The sequence below is a fragment of the Mus caroli genome, unplaced genomic scaffold (genome assembly GCF_978045245.1).
Source record: "Mus caroli unplaced genomic scaffold, Mus_caroli_1 scaffold_4, whole genome shotgun sequence".
Lineage (NCBI taxonomy): Eukaryota > Metazoa > Chordata > Mammalia > Rodentia > Muridae > Mus > Mus caroli.
In genome coordinates, this window is record NW_028227259.1 from 106,230,622 (window position 1) to 106,252,437 (window position 21,816).

Below are 21,816 nucleotides of genomic sequence, written 5' to 3' on the forward strand. Positions count from 1 at the left end.
ATAACAATTTTGTATATGAATTTATTTATAGGGGGCTGGAGAGATGGTCTTTAAGAGCACTGACTGCTTTTTCAGAGGGCCTGGTTCCAGACCCAGAAGCCTCATGGCAGCTCACTCTAATTCAAGGGGGACCTAGTATTCTCTTCTGGCCTCCAAGGGTACCAGGCATGTACATGGTACATAGACACATGCAGCTAAGATACCCACACACATAAAATATAACTCAAGAATTTAAAAGAATATTTACATTATTCATCTAAAACTAAATACTTCTACACGAACTTTAGTGCTCAAAAACTTAAAAAAAGAATCTTAAAGAAAATATAATTTATCTGTTCAGCAAGTAAGAAGAAAAGTCCTACATCTGCAGATATACTGAGCTGGAGGTAGGTTAGGTTTTATGTTTGGGTTTTATAGGTTTGCTGTTGTTTTAATGGTTGTGACCACTAGAATCCTATAAACATAAATAAATCCAGGATAGGCTTCCCTATCCTCTGGGGAAGGGGTATGGCTCCCTCAGTCAGTGCCGACAACCTGGCAAGTGTTTGTCCTTAGGGAAATGGGGTCCATCCCAGCGACCCCAGAGAGGGAGAAGGAACAAACCAGTCAGCTCCCTCAACCCCAGGAAGATTCCTACACAAGGGAGAAAGAGGAATGAAACTGAGTACTTTAAAATAGCATCCAGACAAACTGTGCCGTGCTCAATGACGCAATACATCTGATCTTATACTCCCAAGACAGGCCTTCCCCAACAACAACAACAAAACAAAACAAAACAAAACAAAAAAAAAAAAAAAAAAAAAAAAAAACAAGCCGATTCCACAGTGGTCAATAACTCCACTTCGTTTATATTTGGGGGCGGGGGGTCACCATAAACTTCAGTGTACCCTCCCATTTGTTCTGTAGCTATAGGGTAAGAATTCTGATTCTAAATGACAACTTGGAATCACGAATAATTTACAAGCTGTTAACCGTTCCCTGGGCAGGCAGGTCCCTAGGATACGGTGAGTACCGCCCAGCAGAAGTCACACAGCCACTTACCAGAGAATGCCAACTCCCTTGACACAGAATCTGGGTGGTGAGGATACTGATGGAAGATGGGGCAGTGCCCTTCACAGCAGAGAGAGGCAAGAAAGACTAAGGACGGGGAGGCAGGGCCTTGAGAGAGGAGTGTCTGGATACAGACATGGTTACAAAGTTTTCTCAAGAAGAAACCAACAGGTGGTCCCTGGACTGTTCTGAAACCAGTGCAGGCTGTAGAGCTTCTACAGTTCTGCCTCTGCCTGCTAATCACTCAAACAGTCTTTTCCCCTCACCAGCTAGTAACCAGTCTTCCCAAGCAGGAAAACACCAGCAATTCTGCCCTTGTATCGTGTCAGGAGTCTAACTGGATCATATTTACACTTAGCTGGCGTTAGTCCCTAAGGAGCTCTTGCGTCCTGCCTGTGAGTCACTTTTCATTCAGGAAGTACAGCCTGAGATCCTCGGTCACACACAGCGTCAGGCACTTTCGGAGAAATGGACTCTGTATTTATTGTCCAAAGTAAGTGATGGGGAAACACACTCAGAGAGATTAAAGCAACTTCTCAGGGACATTGAAAATTCAACCTTAGCTAAAACTTTAAGATAGAGAACTCCTGATCCTGTCTTGTACCATCAACTGGAAGCTAACCCAGGAATAGCAGCATTATCTCTATGCGCGTCTGTGTGTGTATCTGTAAGGGCACACGTGTGCACATTGCACACGTTGTTGCAGGCACCTGTAGACACCAGAAGTTGACATGGGTGTCTTCCTTCCTTGATCATGTCTCCACCCAGACACCAGGGCTCTCTGGTTGCACAGGCTGGCTGACAAGAGAATCTCCAAGTACTGGGGTTGCAGGTGCACATGGCCTCAGCTTGCTTTTAAATGGAGGCTGGGGTCTGCACAGAGGTCTCCATGCTGGCACAGCAAACTACCCACTCAGTCACCTCTCCAACCCAGGAAATAACTGTTTATTCAGACGATAGTGATCTTTACTTTCTAGCTATTCCTAGCAAAGACAGTATGATTTGTTCCTCTCTTAGCATTCAGATAAAATCACCACATCAAGTACTTGTACGTAAAGAGAAGCTTTTGCACAAGCACACACTCACACACATGTACACTATGCAAACAAACTCACAAGCACACACTCACACACATGTACACTATGCAAACAAACTCAATTACACACTCGCACACCCACAGCACACATAAGTACACACAAAGCAACGTGCACATACACATGCGCACACATGCACACACACACATGCTCACGTGCACACACACCACACTCATACACATACTCACATGTACATATTCACACACAACATACACATGAGCACACACTCACACGCATACATACATACACACACATGTACACACACATACACAGGCACACACACACATGTACACATATATACATGAACACACACACAGCTCCAATATGACTGACCCTGCGTTCACTCTGTTTCTCCTACCAAGGGTGCAACCAGACAGTAACAAGAACTCTGCTAGGAGTACAACCTTGCCAGAGAATTCTAACATCCTCAGACACATCTGACCTTCAGGAAGTGTTCTATATTACCTGGCTACATTTTCTTCTCTCTTAAACATTTCCTGTTGTTTTAGTTGGTTTCCCCTGATTAGCAACCACACCCTAGTCCCACATATGAATAACACCCAGAATATTAAGGAAACAATTCCCTGGAAGAATCCATGAAGGAGAACTACAAATAAAGACACTGTTTGCAATTAAATGTGATGATATGGTACATAATTTTAAAAGGTCTTACAAACTTCATGAATAAGAAAATAATATTTAATACTGGGAGTAGAAATGAATCCAGCAAGAGTAACTCGGGGCCAGAGAATAACTACTCTACAGGCAGTTTCTATTGTGAGAGCAGTCAATGTACTAAGTGTGGCTATAGTCCAGTGTAGCTTTTATCAACACTGGTACTGCAAATTGTCCTTTTTTTTTTTTTTGACTTTTTTTTTCAAATATTTAAAAATGACAATCTACTCACAATTCAAGTAGCACTCACATAATCAGGTCATAGGCCATGTTGGCCATGTCTACACATCTCCTAGCCACATGTAAGATATCTGTAATGGGAGCTCGAAAGATGGCTCAGTGGTTAGGAGCACCTGCTGATCTCTCAGAGGACTCAGTTTGGTTCCTAGTGCCCAAATAGACGCTTACAACTATCTACAACTCCAGTCCCAGGGATCCAACACCATCTCTGGATCTTCAGACACTAGGCACACATGTACAGGCAAAACACACATATTCATAAAATGAAAATAATTTTTCAAAAGTGTCTTTAATAGTCTGTTCTGTAGCACAGGATGGGGAAATATTTTTGAAATTGAGGTGTTCCTTCAGCCTTTCCCTTGGTTCCACAATTGTGTATACCCTGGTGCTGCAATAAGAACATTCCTGTTTAACTGACTGGAATGGCTGCTATTTCTGCAGTTCCTTGTTCAACACATATATGTGCACCACTTCTCATACAAAACCTCACCCTCATATTTTAGGAACATACTGTAAATCAGCTATTATAAATTCATTGGAAATGACTATAAGATTTGAAAATGAAAATGCTGGGCAGTGGTGGTGCACACCTTTAATCCCAGCACTTGGGAGGCAGAGGCAGGCAGATTTCTGAGTTCCAGGCCAGCCTGGTCTACAGAGTGAGTTCCAGGACAGCCAGGGCTACACAGAGAAACCCTGTCTCAGGGAAAAAAAGAAAAAAAGAAAAAGAAAAACAGCAGTCAGCACTAGGAAACGTACTGACTTTCAAGCCTGATCGTCTAAAAGCAGGGTGCTGAGCTGAGCTCCACCCTAGGTTTACAGAGCCAGCAGCAGAGCCCCCGGATCGCCCACGCTGAGCAACGGGACACAAATAAGGAAAGTTTGATCCCTTTGTTTGTGTATGAACCACACATACAGAAAACCAGGGCAGGAAAGAGCTACCTGCCGCGTCCTTTCGGAGATTAGGAAAATGGAGTTATAGACTGAGAAAGCAGGGCAGTTGTGCTCCCTTGGGATGTGGACTATAGAAAATATTTGGTTTTGCTGAAGAAAAAAAAGTCTCAGAGCTGGGCGTGGTGGCTCAAGTCTTTAATCCTGGCACTTGCAAGGCAGAGGCCAGTCCGGTCTGTCAAGTGAGTTCCAGGACAGCCATCAGACAAGCAAACAGCAGCAGGGACTCACTCTGGTAGCTGAGGCTGACCTTGAATTGACCTTCATCTCTAGTTCTCAACAGCTGGGACTATGGGACTAAGGGTCTGGCTTACCACACTACTTTCTTTTGCTTTTATAGTAAATCAAAACTACATTTGTAAAATCTGCATCTCTAACCATTGCATACACTAGCAAGATTTTGCTGAAAGGACCCTGATATAGCTGTTTCTTGTGAGACAATGCCGGGGCCTAGCAAACACAGAAGTGGATGCTCACAGTCAGCTATTGGATGGATCACAGGGCCCCCAATGGAGGAGCTAGAGAAAGTACCCAAGGAGCTAAAGGGAACTGCAACCCCATAGGTGGATCATTATTATGAACTAACCAGTACCCCAGAGCTCTTGACTCTATCTGCATATGTATCAAAAAGATGGCCTAGTCGGCCATCACTGGAAAGAGAGGCCCATTGGACTTGCCAACTTTATATGCCCCAGTACAGGGGAATGCCAGGGCCAAGGGGTGGGGGTGGGTGGGTGGGGGACTGGGGGGGGGGAGTGTATTGGGGACTTTTTGGATAGCATTGGAAATGTAATTGAGGAAAATACATAATAAAAAAAAAAATCTGCATCTCTAGTCAGTGTGTGCTGGAGGCCAATTCCAGGCCTTCATACATGCTAGGTACCAGGTAGCTTCAGTCATCAACTTGACAGACCTGGGATGAGGGAACAAAGTATCTCCATCAGATGGGGCTGGTTGGTCATGTCTGCAGGGCATTTCTGGGCAGAGCCATTCTTAGGCAGGTGGGGCTGGGCTGAACCTGAGCCTAGAAGCAAGCCAGGAACCACTGTTCCTTGGTGATTGCTGCTTCAATTCCTCCCTGGTGGTCCTGCTATGGCTTCCTTCCAGGAAGGACTGAAACCTGCAAGCAAGATGGACCCTTCTCTCCTCCTCCAGGTGATCAATGCTTCATCACAGCACTAGAAAGCAGGCTAGAACACTAGGTAAGTATCACTGACCTCCCTCTGCAGGACCTTTAGAAGTACTGTGTGTGTGTGTGTGTGTGTGAGAGAGAGAGAGAGAGAGAGAGAGAGAGAGAGAGAGAGAGAGAGAGAGAGAGAGAGAGAGAAAGAGAGAGAGAGAGAGAGAGAGAAAGAAAGAAAGAAAGAAAGAAAGAAAGAAAGAAGTCTACTTTGAGAGAGAGAGAGAGAGAGAGAGAGAGAAAGAAAGAAAGAAAGAAAGAAGTCTACTTTGAGAGAGAGAGAGAGAGAGAGAAAGAGAGAGAGAGAGAGAGAGAGAAAGAGAGAGAGAGAGAGAAAGAAAGAAGTCTACTTTGCCTGGGTTGACCTTGGATTTTGGAACCTCCCTTACTCCACCTCCTAAGCAGCAGGAAAGCAGGAATTACAGGCCAGCACCTCTAAGTCCAGGCCTTGAATTTGAGATCCTCCACCCTCTTGGAGCTGGGATTTACAGGCATTCAGCAACACACCTGGCTAACTCACACCCGTTCACTTCAAATTATCTAGCACCCGAATCATCTTATTAATGTCATTCTTATCTCAATAGTTCTCCTCTGTGAGTCAGACGCAAAGTAGGCATCCCTTACTGCCACTGGCTGATTAACATCATGTAAGCCTCCTCCCTGGACAGTCCCTATTGTAAGTCCTTCATGTATATTCGTTTGTTTAATAACTTGGTGTTGCCACACAGGGCTTTGCCATGCCACCCTGGAAGACCTGGTATATACTATGTAGCTCAAGTTGGTCTTGAAACCGTGACGAGCCCATCTCAGTACTGAGCACTCCGAGTGCTGAGATTACAGTTGTGAACTGACACACCTGGATTAAACAATGTAACAAGTATTTATTAAGTTGTTAAAACAGCTTTGGTAACTATGTGTCCTTCTAGAGCTTAGATTTTAAAAGGAAGGAGAAAAACAATGTTACCGCCACCCTTTACACTCTTAGCTGGGCTCACTTCGGCCAAGTCTGAGTGGACTCGCTTTCCTCACCTCCTCCGGGTCAGAGTGCATACATGGATGGCGGACAGAATTTACTTTTCTCACCTGCTACATGTCAGAGTAGGTACATGGACAGTGACAGCTAGAACTTACATTTCCCTACCACCAGCTTTCCTACTTGGAATATTGAAATATTCTAAAACACCATAGATCCACACACTTGTAACTCGGCACAGAGCCAGCTCTGAATGTTCATTCATTAGAGCACGGCATGTGTAAAAATAGACGCAAATTTCTAACAAGATGTATGTTCAAACTACAAAATGGCAAAAGGAAATATTCTAATTTCCAAATGAAAACGTAGTGAAGAGAAAGCAAAACATCCGAGCAAAGCAATAACTGTAAAGTAAAAGTCCAACCGGCCTGCAATCACTGCAGGAGACACGTGTGAGAAATGCGTTCCGTTCCTTTAAAGATGATCATTTCCCTTCTTCTCAAATAAAAGTAACTGATAATCCGTTCCTTCATAAGTGTCAGTTATAGTGAGATCTTACGTAATTACCAAAAACACTGAAGTGGTGAGTGCAAGTGTCTACAGGCAAGGATATAAAACCTGAACACACTAACTTCCATTTCCTTGTTAGTGGGAACACTTTGGCATCCAGGTACTAGATGGCTAGATATCGGTGACAGAAAGTCAACAGACCACCACAAATGAAAAGAAACCTATCAGGGGATGTATGAGCTACACTAACAATGATATTGAAATGAACAGGATGCCCCGGAAACACAGAAGACATCAGCTAGCACCAGAGGCGACATCTGAACCACATCTCCCAAGCTGAACTGAAGCCCATAAGGATGGACCTCATTTGCACAGTAAACGGACCATAGATCAAAGGAGAGTGGGTAAGACACACACTGGGTCCTCTTACTATCAGAAACAGGAAGAACACAGGGTGAACTTGGGGGGGATGGAAGAAGACATTTATAGGAATAGCAGACACAAACAGAGCATTAAAGGTTTACAGTGAGGCCGATAATAATCTTTAAACATAGTGTGTGCTGTTTGGTGGATGAATTCAAAACTGTTTTGTTGACGAAGATGGGGAAGAGGTGGGGCAAAAGGGATGCCATCATCAACACAGGTTCAACATCCTGGGAACCTGTGTCCCTTCGGGATTAAAGGATAAGACACACAGCACTGGCATCCAGCTGTGCGCTGGAACAGTGGCACAGCTGAGCTGGAGAAAGAGCCCACTCTAAGAGTCCTGATTAGCAATCAAAAAGGCAAACCTGGCTACGGTGAAATAAACGGAGCGTGAAATAAACGGAGCATAAGAAGATGCAAAGGAGCCGGGCACTGGTGATGCACGCCTTTAATCCCAGCATTTGGGAGGCAGAGACAGGCAGATTTCTGAGTTCAAGGCCAGCCTGGTCTACAGAGTGAGTTCCAGGACAGCCAGGGCTACACAGAGAAACCCTGTCTCGAAAAACCAAAAAAAAAAACCAAAAACCAAAAAAAAAACCCAAAAACAAAAACAAACAAAAAAAGAAGATGATGATGCAAGGCAAATCAAGTTCCCACACCTTGAGTTCAGGATAGGGAAAGCTGAAGAGGGCCCCTAATTCATGATTCCAAGCCAAGTCAGCAGGGGCCATCAAGTCTAATGAAAACTTTCTTGCTTTCTATTTTCCTAGTGTGAAAAACCTTTAAAAAAATCTAAAACGTTTTCAGCCGTTGGGTTTTTTTTAATTTTTTATTTTACCACACTCAGAAGTTTTAAAAGATCGTAGCAATACACAAATATTCACTGAAAAGCACCCCCAGCCTCATCTCCCGTCTCCATAGCAACCATCACTATTTTTTGAATATCCCTGCATACATCTTACACACCTATAAGCATATAGGTGAACATACACTATACATACTGATTTAAACAGCCCGTTCAGATGTAATTGATTAAGGCATTTTACAGATGCTTATGTTTAAATAATCACATGTATAAAAATAGAACTATTAATCAAGTCAATTTAAGAAGGCATCTCTACTCACAAATACGTCATCACGGTTTCCTAACAGATTTGGTGATGGTGACGACTAAGCACAGGCCCCTGACCTCCCTTCCGGACACTGACCTTTAGGGCATCCCTGGGCCAGCTTGTTCTGAGTGTGTGAGCACAGTGGGTCCCATCCACGGATGGCACTTCACTCGGGACCTGAAATCGGGGTTCCAACTAGAAAACGGAAGGGAGATGAGGAATTAGTTCCTAACTGAGACTATTCTCCTCCACATAGAAACCCACATTCACTAATTACCTCAGGTCCACTAACTATTCCATTCATAGGAAATGTATAACCTGCCAGGAAGCCCAGGGTGGAGCCGTGTGTGGGTATAAGACTTCCCTCAGCTGCCTCTAACATGCTCACTGAGGCTCAGAGCCATTACCACGGAAATAAAACATGAGGTTTGATGAAGGTCGCTGCTCAAGTTCGGATGTTAGGACTAAGCAATGTCCAAGTATGAGAGCTGTTAAACATTTGGGCAAGGATGGCTTTAAATGATCAGAGTCCTAACAGGGACACAGTAGTCAGGAGGCTCCACCCCAGTCTTTCTCAGATTATCTCAATAAACTTAACAGCCTGAGACAAACCTGCTCTGGACAGCCATTACAGCCTGCAACCCTGAAAAGCTGCCTTGCAATCCACTTGGACAGCAAGATTCTATGACTACTAATTGGCTGCAATATTCAGAAGTGAGATAAAGAAGTGAAATTCTAAATCAATTCCACACGCAGACCTCTTTCTGACCCACAGGACTTGTCTGTATGGTCCACTACGGCAGCCATCGGCTTCCCATGGCTCAAGCTCGTATTAATGTCAATACATTAGGTAGAAATCCACTTCCTCAGTTTCACATGTCACATACCACGTGTGGCCTGTCACAGTCCCCTTACATAAAACTCGGTGGGGTATTCCCATTATTATGCAAGTTAAACTGGATAGTATTAGCTTGTGAAAAATGCCATCCTGACTTGTCAATATAGTCTAGGAAAATGGTCTATGGCTTTTAATCAATGTTCAAAGATTATGTTAAACCACCGGAAGAACAATGCTCCAAGCATCTATCACAAGCCAACGGAAGCCAGTAAAGAGCTTGCTTTGCAAAGCTACAAATAACATTCTCATAGCGCTTCCTATGCAAGACTACAGCTTTCTGACCCCGAGAAAAACAGGACCTGAGACTCCTGCAACTTCTCTTCCCTGCTCTGATGCCCTCACAGTCCTGGGACACGAAGAAAGAAGAGTCAATCCTTCACAGCCAGACAGGCCTCCTGTGCTTCACCACCAACTCCAACACCATCAACTCCAACATCATCGGTTCTTGGTATCCCAAGATGGCTGGCCTTTCTCTCTTACCCCCAACCTGTTCTTTATGTCCAATGTAACCAAGGTCAAACGCAACCTCCCTGACAGAGGGCAGCTTCCAACTGGCACTGACTGGCATGGTCATCAGGGCCTTTTCATCAGGTGAGCTACTGTTCTGAGCAGACATTCCAGCTGTGGCTTCCACACTGGAAAGAGCTGGGCAGACAGCTGAAACAAACATCTGGGCTGTGTTCACAGTTCAGCAGCAAAGTAGCTGTGACTAACAGTGAGGATTCCTCAGATGGAGGGAGGAGGAAGAGGAGGAGGAGGGAAGGTCGGGGGGAGGGAAAGAAGAAGGGAGGGACAGGGAGAAGAGGAAGGAACAACTGTTCTTTATAGACTCCGGTGAGAGCTTTATCCATCCATCCATTAGTGAGATCTGCTTCTTCACCTCCTGCAGACATCAGTTTTCAGTAGTTTTAAGAACCAAATTTTGGAGGCGATATATACAAAAATAGCACATAGTGATAAACAAACAAAAAAAGCCTTCTAAATTCTAGACAAAGAATTTGAGAAATTCCTTTTTTGTTATGTTTTTGTTTTGTCTGCTTTTATTTTTCTGAGACAGGATTTCTCTGTATAGTCCTGGCTGTCCTAGAACTCGCTCCATATACCAGGCTGGCCTTGAACTAGACCCACCTGCCTCTGCTTCCCCAGGGCTGGGATTAAAGATGTGTACCACCACCTGGCAAATTTGAGCAATTTCCCAGCCAGATTGTTAGCGTAGAAAGTGTAGTCTGAGTCTAGACTTGGAGTTCATTCCTGATGTCACCTTTGGCTCACTACAGGTCATTAAATCTGTAAATCGTGCTAATTTTTCTATGATTTTTCTGCACACTTTGATAGGTTGGTATTTGGTTTCTGACCCAGGTCAAGGGACTGACATACCAAAGCAGACCTGGCCTTCAGGTTCTCCCAGCATCCTTCAGTCCCTACATGCTTGCCCTGCCGGTCTTGAACTTTCCAGCCCAGGGGCTAGGCTACCTTTCCCTCCAGAGGCTCTTCCCTATATAATCTGGACATTAGACATTTTGTGTTCTCTCTCTCTCGCCTTCGTGCTCTCTTCTTCTTCTTCTTCTTCTTCTTCTTCTTCTTCTTCTTCTTCTTCTTCTTCTTCCTCCTCCTCCTCCTCCTTCTTTCCCCTTTCTCCTTCCCCTTCTTCTCCTCCTCCTTCTTCCTTCCCCTTCTCCTTCTTTTTTTTAAAGATTTATTTATTATTATATGTAAGTAGCTGACTTCAGACACACCAGAATAGGGCATCATATCTCATTTACCAGTGGTTGTGAGCCACCATGTGGTTGCTGGGATTTGAACTTGGGACCTTCAGAAGAGCAGTCAGTGCTCTTACCTGATGAGCCATCTCACCAGCCCCCCCCCCACCTTTTTTTAATTTATGCGCATTGGTGCTTTGCCTGCATGTATGTCTTTGTGAGGATGTCAGATCCCCTGGAACTGGAGTTACAGACAGTTGTGAACTGCCATGTAGGTGCTAGGAGTTGAACCTGGGTCCTTTGCAAGAACAGCCAGTGTTCTTAACTGGCTAAGCCATCTTTCCAGCCCTCCCCTTCTTCTATTCCTTATCTTTTTTTTTGGGGGGGGGGGGAGTTCGAGACAGGGTTTCTCTGTATAGCCCTGGCTGTCCTGGAATTCACTTTGTAGACCAGGCTGGCCTCGAACTCAGAAATCTGCCAGCCTCTGCTTCCCGAGTGCAGGGATTAAAGGCGTGCACCACCACGCCCTGCTTCTATTCCTTATCTTATCTCTCTACACAAGCCTACCTTCTCTCTCTCTCTCCCTCCCCTCCCCCCCCCCCCACTACTCCCCTCTTACCCCATGGTGATTCCCTGGCCTCCTTCCTTGGGGCCAGTGAACTCGTCTGCCCAAGAGCAGCTCCTTTAATATATATATTCCTGCCTTTAATATAATCTAACCTGGTTTACATGAGCTCATTTCACCAGTGGAGAAATAACCGACCCATTGGCATCTGAATGCGCTACACTTTCCCTGTTGAACGTGACACACAACACAAGGAAATGCTGTGATTCATGTTGTCTTGGAGTACTTTCCTTCTGCTCTCAAGTCTAGCTGTAAACACGGAGATGTGGTTTACATCAGGGAATACGGTCATTTTCACACATGCAAGTTTTCCCGATCTTCACTCAAAGCTTTGTCCCATATCCAAGCTCTTAGTAAAGAGTTATTAGCATCTCACTCCACGCGCACCAGGACACTCCACCATAAAAGCAACCCCTTACAATAAAAGCGACATGGGTGTCTGGAGGGAGCCATGTTCTCTCCTTCAGCCAGGCAATAGCTCTACAAGCCTGAGGACCAGAGTTCCAATTCCCAGCACCCACAAAAGTGTGAGAAGGGTGTGATGGCCCGCCTACAATCCTAGCATTTTGGGAACCAGAGACATAGGCTCTGTAGAGCCAATTAACCAAGTGGAATGAGCAAGCTCTACACATTCAAGCAAGAGACTGGACACTGGGAAGGAAGACTTTTAGCATAGCCTCTGGTCTCCATACACACACTCATATATATACACCCATACACTTGTGTACCACATACATGCAAACCCCTTATAAACCACACATACACACATACTAAAAGGAACTCGTGAACTACCAAGAATAGGTACTCCATGTATGATTGACAAGACCCACCCTGCAGCTAAAACCTGGAGACAGCGCACAGAGACCAATCTTCTCTAAGTCAGTTGCACCTGCCTCAGAGGGCACACGAAAATTCCCACCAGACAGCAGAACAAATATCCAGAAGTCCCCAGCAGTTCTGATTTGTGGTGATTAAAACTGTCAATCAACGGGGCGTGGTGGCACACGCCTTTAAACCCAGCACTTGGGAAGCAGAGGCAGGCAGATTTCCCTGGTCTACAAAGTGAGTTCCAGGAGACCCAGGGTTACACAGAGAAACCCTGTCTCAAAAAAACAAAACAAAACAAAACAAAACAAAACAAAACAAAACAAAACAAAAAAACCATCAACCAACCAACCCATACAGCTATCTTTAAAGAGGAACACTTCCCCATCCCTCTTCAATGGAAGTCCTAATCAATAAACATCATGACCGACACCATGTGCCTTCTGAGAAATGGTTGTGAGGGAATCCTTATCCCAACCCTGCTTCTATTTCTCCCTCTCAGGTTTGTTACCGAGATTAGATATATAAAGCTTTTTACTTGATATCAGGACATGTGCGAGAGGCAGCTTCTAAGAAACTCCTTTTAAGCTTCAGTCTCTCTGAAGTTAAGTTCTCTCAGAATTTGAAAAAAAAAAAAAGTCTAATTATGCCGTCGAACGAAAATGCAGACTTAGAAGGAAATTCTCGTTGTTAGTAGGTTGACTTCACTCCCATGGGCATTCCATGAGACAGAGCGAATGGAGCATCAGTCAAGTTATGGATTATCTATTAGTGAAGTGTCAGCAAGCACTCGGCATCCTGGCTGCCCTGAGGTAGGCAGTTTCGCCCCATGCCCTCTGGCCATGCTGCTCTCCTCCCCACAGGCGACAGCAAGGAGCAAGGGAGCAGGCTGATCAGGGATTAATCCCTGTGAGCTGCGGTCCCAAGGGGAACAGAGTAAGTTCATCACCTGGTATGTGGGTAACACCATGGATGATGTGGTCCTGGTGGGAACTGATGGCCAACAGGCTGAACTATCACTTGAAGAGAAGTGAACATTTCCAAGCATTATGGATGCACGACGGTTGGCCAAAACTCTACTGTAGTTCCTTCAGTAATGAGTGAAGCGATTTACAGAAATAAACACTAGCCCATGGATGCAGCCCTGCCATTCTCAGGCAAGCCAACTGTTACCTAGGAATTTGGTGTTCCCTCTTTTTAGGTCACTAGTCTTACTAATAAAATAATTTAGAGCCAGACTGTGGGGGGTTGGTCTGTATTCAAATGCTAAATACTGGCCCAAAAGATCTGGGTGCAGTCCAGACAAGCACATTCTCACGCACTCCAAACTTTGCTTCCCCGTATTCTCTGATAGTTTAAAGTGGCTAACAGCCGGTTAGTAGGGAGAATAGAGGTAGGCAGGGCTTCGGTTACAGGGCTGGGAGCTGCAGCTAGGGATAAGGAGAAAGAGAGAGAAGAACCAGAAAGAGAGAGACGGAGTCAGAGACAGAGACAGACAGACAAACCAGGAAGACAGGGAGAAAGAGCGAGGGAAGTAGAGAGGGAGGGGGGAAGAAAGGAAGAGAGAAAGAGAGATGGGGGCAGGGGGAGGCTGGAGAACCAGGACATGACCTGATGGAATGAATGCAGCACAGCTAGGATGACTATTGTCAAGTAACTTGGGGAGCAGAGCTAGGAAAAAGGCAGTCTAGTGTAGAAAAAATAGTTTAGGGGCAATCGCCCAGTAATTGTGCTAAAGCTGATTAAATAAATCCATAGTACTCTGTCATTGGGTTATATTAAGAACTAGTAGAATTACTAAATATCCAAGAATGCCACCAGATTCCTAAGGTGGCTAGAAGACAATTGTTTTAAGAGTTTGAAACAGAACTTCAGCAGGTCCCAAGAGAGGAGGGCAAAGTGAAAGAAAAAGATGCACCCTTTGGTTGAGTCCCGGATGCAGGAGGTTCAGCAATGGAACCACATGGGTAGCAAAGGATGGGGAGGAACAGTGGGAGTGGGTGGGAGAGGCAGGCATGGGGCTCAGACTGAGAAAGCTCAGAGCATCACAGAAAGCATGCAGAAGCCAGTGTCTGGAAGACCGGATGTTATACTAGAACTCAGCAGGCACGGTGCAAGCCACAGCAGGGAGGAGGGGCTTCTAGAAACAATACGTATGTAGGTTATTTCATTAATGGGGATAATTATTCCTCCCATCTCCCATCTCCTTAGCAAGTCTTCAGGTGAGGGGGTGGACTCCTGGCCAGGTATTAGAGTCACAGTACTTAAAGAATCTCAATCTCTCTCTCTCTCTTTTATTGTGATGACTTACAGTCCAAATAACCGAACAATGGGCAGCTGTGAATAGAAAGTCCAAGAATCTAGTAGTTGCTGAGTCCCACAAGCCTACGTGTTTCAACTAGCCTTCTGTGTAAGCTGGAATCCTGAAGAAGTAGGTTCTTCAGTGGTGCTGGCAGTAAGTGCAGGCAGCCAGAGGAGGAGGAAGCCTCCCTCCTCCACTGTCCTCATGTAGGCCTCCAGCAGCTGCGGTGGCCCAGTGTGTACTGCCACGCCTCGAGTTAAACAGCTCTTTACTTGGAACTTGCTTTGTCCCAGGCTGGCCTTGAACTCGGAGATCTGCCCGCCTCAGTCTCCTGGGATTAAAAGTGTGTACTACCTTGCCTGGGCCTAAGCTTTTCATGCCCACTATGCCTCAAGATCTGGATCAAAAACCTGTCTCACCCCCAAGTCAAGATATAGGTCAGAAGCCTGTGTCTTCCAGTCTCAAGATCTGGATCATGGTGTGCCCTCCATTTCTGGATTGTAGTTCATTCCGGATGTTGTCAAGCTGACAACCAGAAATAGTCACCACATCCCATTTGGTGGCAGGTTTTGTTAACACAACCCAAATGGACTAAGGCCTTTAATAGGAAGCCTGGGCCACTTTTGTGCCACACTTACCAAGGACAAGGAAAAGACAAGAGAAAAAGGATGGCACCATCTTTAAAACTATACCCTTCCTTTACCTAAAGGCAAACTCAGACCTACTGTATTAGATTACAGTAGGGCCACCATATCTCAGCAAATCAAAGACCTCACCAACTGTTAAGACTTTGTTATTTATGCAACACAAAAGGCAATGTCCATTCAAAAATGACACAGTAACGTTATCTGCTGAAAGCTGTATGATGAACAGGTGTGGTGGTACGAACACACACACACACACACACACACACACCTGCCCTCCCAGTGCTCAGGAAGTAGATAGAGGCGGGAGGGAGGAAAAGCCAGTCTCTAAATAAGATAAAATGCACTCTATTTTCAAAATTCTAAAATTAGGATCAAAAGCTGTATGTGCTAGAACAAACGATGTGCCATGTCACTGGAAAATGAGGTGACCAGGGTTATGATGTAGCCACAGAGCAGGATTCCCTACTTCATTCTAGAGTGGTGGGAGAGGGGGTGGGGTTTTACTGTAACACATCATTAAAAGCCATTAGAACTAAGAGCTGTTAATGGAAAATGAAGGGTGAAGGGCTGTGGACAAGTTGCTAGAGACTAGAAAAGACAGTCCTGAGGGCTCTTTCTACAATGCAGGGCAGCTTGAATCAACTGCTTCTATTTAAGATGGAAGAAAAGAACTGAGGGTCAGAGAAAAGAAGCAGCAAAGACAACTCAAAGCGCATTAAGCGCCTCGTGTGCACACAGCATCCAACTTCCCATCTGATGCGGGTCAACGTAAAATGAAATGGAGACTAACATTAATTATTAAAAGACTGAGACAGTGGTGTAAAAATAAACTGATGATACTGTTTTAATTAGCTCTACTCCAAAATGCAGACTCCAAAAATATTTCAAAATGAGCCTTTAAGACTTTTCCTCTGTTTAAGGAACAAACCTGAGAGCTGTTGCATCCAACTTTTTACAGATTGAGAAAAGCATGAGGAAATTAAATATGAACATTTCAGGAAGAGTTTCACACACTTTAAACATGAACCCTATCTTCATATATTCGTGTGATATGTACCTGCTACCTGAAACCACACGTGAGGACCAGGTATGGTAGTGAACAACTTTAATCCCAGCACACAGCCGGCAGGCAGACGCAGACAGATCTTTATGGGTTTGAGGCCAGTTTTGGCTACATACAGGCCAACAAAGGCTCCAGATTGAGACCTTGTCTTAGAAAACAAGCAAACAAGTAAATACAAACCATGTAAGGGAAAGAACACCGAGCATCAGTATGACATCTGACTCAAGGAGGTCAGACACATCTACAAAATGAGCACAAAGAATGGGAAAATAGGGACTGGTGAGATGGCTCATCGGTTAAGTGATGACTGCTCTTCCAAAGGTCCTGAGTTCAAATCCCAGCAACCACATGGTGAGTCACAACCATCTGTAATGAAATCTGATGCCTTCTTCTGGAGTGTCTGAAGACAGCTACATTATATTTACATATAGTAATAATAATAATAATAATGGTAGAATGGGAAAATAAAAGAGTATTTACAGACACTTTATCCTTACAAATAAGTCTGCTCCAGCTGTCATTAGGACACAAAGTAAGGCTCAGAGGTAACATCCTGAAGCCAAACAAGGCAGTGTTTTTGCTACGTAACACTCAACAGACAGCCAGTGGGAAGACTTACATATCTCTCTCAGGCACTACACAGTCAACAAAATTAAAAAAGAAAATACATGTCCTCTTGTGACTTGGTTTTAATTGATTAATTGGCACTGGCTAGCATCACCTGGGAAGTCTCAGTGAGGGTCTAGATTCAGTTGACCCATGAGCAGTGTTGGGGATGGTGTGTATTGAGTTGGGAAGACCCATCCACTATGGGGGGCAACACTCTCTAGGAAGGAGATTCGGATGTGCACACGTAGAGAAGATGAGCCAAGTACTAACAGGCAGGCATTAAAATTCATCACTCTCTGGTTTTGACTGTGGGTATGAAATGGTCACGTGCCTCAGGCCCTTTCAGCTTGACCTTCCTGGAGGGATGCACCAGGAATCGAGTTCTTGCTTTTGTGGAGTTATCATATCAGAGCATTAGGAAAATAAACTTCCGCATGCATGCCCTGGTGTTCATGTGTGTGCAGCAGCCGAGCACACTTCCTGTGCTGCCCTTTCTCGTTGTTATAAAGGAAGTGAGAACATGGCTCATACATGCATACTCAGAGCTGCAACTCCCACATCCAGTCTGACCCACTCCACACCTTTAAACGTCCGTTACATACCTCCTCCCAAGCCCAAGATTCCAGGACAGAGTGACTTCTCTACCAGATGACAGGCAAGCTGCACATAACCAACATGTTCAATAGAAACTCATGCTTTCTGTCTCCCAATCTCAGTCTCATCCATCCATCCATCCATCCATCCATCCATCCATTTGCTCTACCCACAAACCTAGGTGTTATCCTTCCCTTGTCCTTCATGCCATGTGAGTCTCATCAGCTCTACCCACAACCTACAGAGCTCAGCTACATCCTTTTTTTTTTTTTAAACTGATCACTTTATATGTAACTGCCATGCCATCCCTTCTTTGGACTGTGGTGGCCTCTTTCCTATTTTCAACTCTTCTGCCCGTCATTTCTTTCTTTGCAGGCAGGGTTCCTCTGGTTAACAGAAACACTAAATGTAAACCCACAGAAAAATGGCTCTCTGTGCACTGGATAAATTCCATGCTCTGTATCATGGCTCCAGATAATCTGATCCCTTCCTCCCTCTCAAACTGCATTCCGCTCTCTGGCTGTACATCCCCAGCATCATTTTGACTCCTCACACACCCACTGCTCACAGCACAGGGTCTTCTTCATCACTATGAGCTCTGGCAACAGAACCTCAGTCCTCAGCTTTAAGGTCTGCTCTACTATGTTTCTGTCACTGCAGGTGTACCTCCCCCCACTCTGCTGCCCCTTCATCTTCCCACAGACTGCCCTTATCAATACTGGTAAATAGCTATGCATACAGACTGCCTTTATCAATATTGGTAAATATCTATGCATATAGACTGTCCTTATCAATATTGGTAAATATCAATGTACAGAGACTGCCTTATCAATACTAGTAAATATCTATACATACAGAATGTCCTTATCAATATTGGTAAGTATCTATGCATACAGACTGTCCTTATCAATATTGGTAAATATCTATGTATTACTCTAACTCCCTACCAGATCATAAACTCCAAGTAGACAAAACACACCTACCTGTCTTGTGATCAATACTCAGTGCCTAGCATACAGTAAGAACTCAAAATTTTCTTAATATGCAAGAAATTATGGCTTTAAAGGGTTTAATTTTTGCTTATTTTAAATTGTCCTAGGCTATGAAGTTCAAGACTATTCTTTTTCCTTTTAAATCTACATAAATGTGTTTCACACAAGTGTTTAGTCTTAAAGACACAGTGGATTTTATACCACAGTGCTTTTGCAGACAACATAGAACTCAACAGACAATCTTCACATTTCCAGATTCTGAGTGAAAAAACTGAAATTATAAATATTTAGGTAGTGACCCAACTAATTATATTTATTTATAGCCTGGCTACTTTGCATGATTAAAAAACAGAAAATATTTTAATAAAAGTACTATTTAAAATGTCTTTAACTATTTCTACGGGACAACTGTTTTAATATCAAAAAACGATACATTGTAGTCAGGTCCAAAACCAAAAGTGTAAATTACTGTCCATGCTGTGTTAGCTGTAAAATATATGCAGATTCTTTTATACACCTCCACTCAAATGGAGCATAATGGCCCTGTCCTTTTGTGCCCTACACCTGGGGTATATCACAGAAGAAGTGATGCCCTGTGGTTAGTTCATGAAAGGCACCATTTCTCCCCCTCCCCCATTCACCATTTTCTCTGAAGGAAGCCAGCTTCCATGCTGTGAAGACACATGTGTGACCCTATAGAAAGGCCACAACTAGGAAGAAACTGGAGCCTCTGTCAACAGACATGGGTATGAGCCATCCAGGAAAGGAATCCCCAGCCCAGTCACAACTTTATGCATAGCCAACATCTTGGTTATAATCTCTTAAGACATGAAGCCAAACCACTCAGCTAACTCCGTCTAGAATGCCCAGCCCACAGGAATCAGGAAAATAGGTGTGTCTTTCTAAGCTGGCACATCTTAATAGCATCATTACATGACTAACACACATGCACCCATTTAATAAGTACTGGTCTGCACTCCTTTATCCTGCATTCCTGTGTTAAATCCTATGGAGACAGCAGCAACACAAGACCTAACTACCACAGAGGGAAAGAAGAAGCCTACTGTCATCCTGGGGGCGCTCTACAAACACCTATGTAAAAAATGCCAGGTGTGGGGGCTCACACCTAAAATCGCAGTACTTGAGAGGCCTACACAGGAGGCTTGATGTGAGTTTGAGGCCATTCTGCACAACATGGCAAGTACCAGGCCAACCAAGACTACATAACAAGACTTTGACCCAAAGAAGCCATAATAATAACAAATACATAAATAAAATAAATATAAATTACAAAATAAGATACGAAGGAAACAATATAACGTTCCAGAGGATGGAAGGGGGAGGAGCGAAGCTGCGGAAAGGAGAACAGAAGAGTTAAGCCACATGAGAAGCAGAGTTTGGGTCTTGAGAACCAACATAAAGGTCACATGAACATGGAAGCCAGGTAATGAACCCGGCTCTGAGGAAGGAGAAAAAGAAATGGTCAGAGATGTGTTCATGGCGAAACCCTGCCTCAATACAGAAGGAAGAGAGACAACCGAGGAAGAGGACATTCATCTTGGGCCTTGGCATGCAAATATGCACCTGCACACAGACGCATGTGTATACACACATGCTCCCCACATATGGAGATATACTCAAACACCACTGACATATACAGAAAAGTCAAAAGGTCGAAGGGCAGGGGAACCTGTCTCAAATAAAACCAAACCACTAACTTAAAAACAGCAGTTTCCAGTTGTGCAAATAACTGGAGTCTCTGTGTCCTGTATTCTTTCTGCAATCAATGATGAAGTATGAAGCAATCGCTTAATGCCTTCATGCTTTTCTAAGTATCTAATTTTGCTTACATGCATGTCTGTGTGCTATACGCATTCCTGGTGGCCTATGAAGTCAGAAGAGGGAGTTAGATTCCCTGGAACTGGAGTCATGGATTGCTGTGAGCCATGTGGGTACTGGGAATTGAACCCAGGTCCTCTGAAACAACAACAAATGCTCTTAACCACCAAGCTACCTCTACAGCCACAAGTACCGGGTTTCTAAAGAAATTACAGCGCCATTGAATAACCAAACATTTGCTAGGCTGGGCACTAATTTTCCTCAAATGACATCTATCAGAATTTGTAATAAATCTCAATAGGGAGACTAGGACCATTTACAGGAAAACAACAACAACAATAATAATCTATTTAAATTAAAAACATGGAAAAAATTACTCTGAAAATAACCACATGAAAGTTAACTTCTAATACACTACAGATGTAAATTTTTAAGATGAAACCATAAAACGCAAACAAGCAAACAGGGCAGGTCTTCGTGATCTTGAATTTCACAATAGTTTGTTTCAAGTATGTCACCAAAACAAGAAAATAACAGATATACTAGAAACAAAGAACTTCAGTAAAATTCAGTATTTCCATGTATTAACAACTCCATCAACCAAATTGTTGTATCTCATGATGGTTTAATATCTAGTATACAAAGAGAAGTCTTATAACTCACCAACAAGAAGGTTAACACAATCTTGAAATAGTCAAGTGGCTTAGTTAGAGTTTTACTGCTGTGAGCAGACACCATGATCAAGGCAACTCTTTTTTTTTTTTAATTTTTAATATTTTTATTACATATTTTCCTCAATTACATTTCCAATGCTATCCCAAAAGTCCCCCATAGCGCCCCCCAATTCCCTACCCACCCATTCCCATTCTTTTGGCCCTGGCATTCCCCTATATTGGGGCATATAAAGTTTGCAAGTCCAATGGGCCTCTCTTTCCATTGATGGCCGACTAGGCCATCTTTCGATACATATGCAGCTAGAGACAAGAGCTCCGGGGTTCTGGTTAGTACATCATGTTGTTCCAACAATAGGGTTGCAGATCCCTTTAGCTCCTTGGGTACTTTCTCTAGCTTCTCCATTGGGAGCCCTGTGATACATCCAATAGCTGACTGTGAACATCCACTCCTGTGTTTGCTAGGCCCCGGCATCGTCTCACAAGAGACAGCTATATTTGGGTCCTTTCAGCAAAATCTTGCTAGTGTATGCAATGGTGTCAGCGTTTAGAAGCTGATTATGGGATGGATCCCTGGATACAGCAGTCTCTAAACGGTCCATCCTTTCATCACAGCTACGAACTTTGTCTCTGTAACTCCTTCCCTGGGTGTTTTGTTCCCAATTCTAAGAAGGTGCACAGTGTCCACACTTTGGTCTTCATTCTTCTTGAGTTTCATGTGTTTAGCAAATTGTATCTTATATCTTCACTGATAAGTGGATATTAGCCCAAAACTTAGGATACCCAAGGCAACTCTTATAAGGACAACATTTAATTGGGCTTACAGGTTCAGAGGTTCAG

The 21,816-nt window shown here is 44.0% G+C and overlaps 1 protein-coding gene across 8 annotated transcripts in view; it reads right to left on the minus strand.

Moving 5' to 3' along the window:
• The window catches only part of Wdfy3 (WD repeat and FYVE domain containing 3), a 238,750-nt gene that overhangs the window by 165,890 nt on the left and 51,044 nt on the right, over positions 1–21,816 (minus strand). For 6 of the 8 annotated variants that reach the window (XM_085836931.1, XM_029478035.2, XM_029478028.2 and 3 more), the window contains exon 3: positions 8,308–8,406. The exons of the other annotated variants lie outside the window; for them this stretch is intronic. The gene's annotated coding sequence lies outside the window, so the exon portion shown is untranslated. The remainder of the gene's footprint in view (positions 1–8,307; positions 8,407–21,816) is intronic. 8 annotated transcript variants of the gene reach the window in all.